The following is an 853-nucleotide window of genomic DNA, read 5'->3' as shown; positions in this document are numbered from 1 at the left end:
CAGAATGGTGTGCAAAGGCATTTTACATGCCTATTTGGTGCAGGGATGGAATTCCTTGACACCTCTGGATCTGTGGACCCCACAGGATCACCTCAGGATTTGTGGACCCCACAAGATCCCCACCTACTATATTCCCACCTTACCTTCTAATCCTATTTTACTCTTCCCCATGTCACACTTCCCAAAAACCCTTCACCAATCACCTCAAATCTCTCTTCCCAATCACCTATTCACCACTCACATCCATCCACTCTTCCCCATAAACCCCACCTACCTTCAAATTTTAAAATCATTTCCCACCCAATCCCACCCTAAATGGCCGAACCTACCCTCTCCCCTTTCCCTATATATACCCTTCCATTCTACTTCATTTTCACACAACACAACCAAATCTTCTCCCCCTTGGCCGAATACACATTCACCCTTCTCCTCCATATTTTCTTCTTCTTCTTCTTCTCTTCTTTCTTCTATTGCTCGAGGGCGAGCAATTTCTTAAGTTTGGTGTGGTCAAAACATAATCTTTTTTGTTTTCCATTACCATCAATGGCACCTAAGGTCGGAGAATCCTCTAGAAAAGGAAAAAGGAAGACAAAAGCTTCCAGAGTCCAAAGAATTATCTCACAATGGTTCGGGGGAAATACTTAGATTTTAGTCCGGAGAATGTGAGATTGGCGTTCCACTTACCCATGATGCAAGGAGATGTACACCCCTACACTAGAAGGGTCAACTTTAATCAAAGGTTGGACCAAGTCCTCATGGACATATGTGTGGAAGGAGCTCAATGGAAGAGAGACTCCAAAGGCAAGCCAGTCCAACTAAGAAGACTGGACCTCAAGCCTGTGGCTAGAGGGTG

This window comes from Arachis duranensis, chromosome 9 (genome assembly GCF_000817695.3).
Source record: "Arachis duranensis cultivar V14167 chromosome 9, aradu.V14167.gnm2.J7QH, whole genome shotgun sequence".
Classification (NCBI taxonomy): Eukaryota; Viridiplantae; Streptophyta; class Magnoliopsida; order Fabales; family Fabaceae; genus Arachis; species Arachis duranensis.
This window is presented reverse-complemented; position numbering follows the sequence as displayed.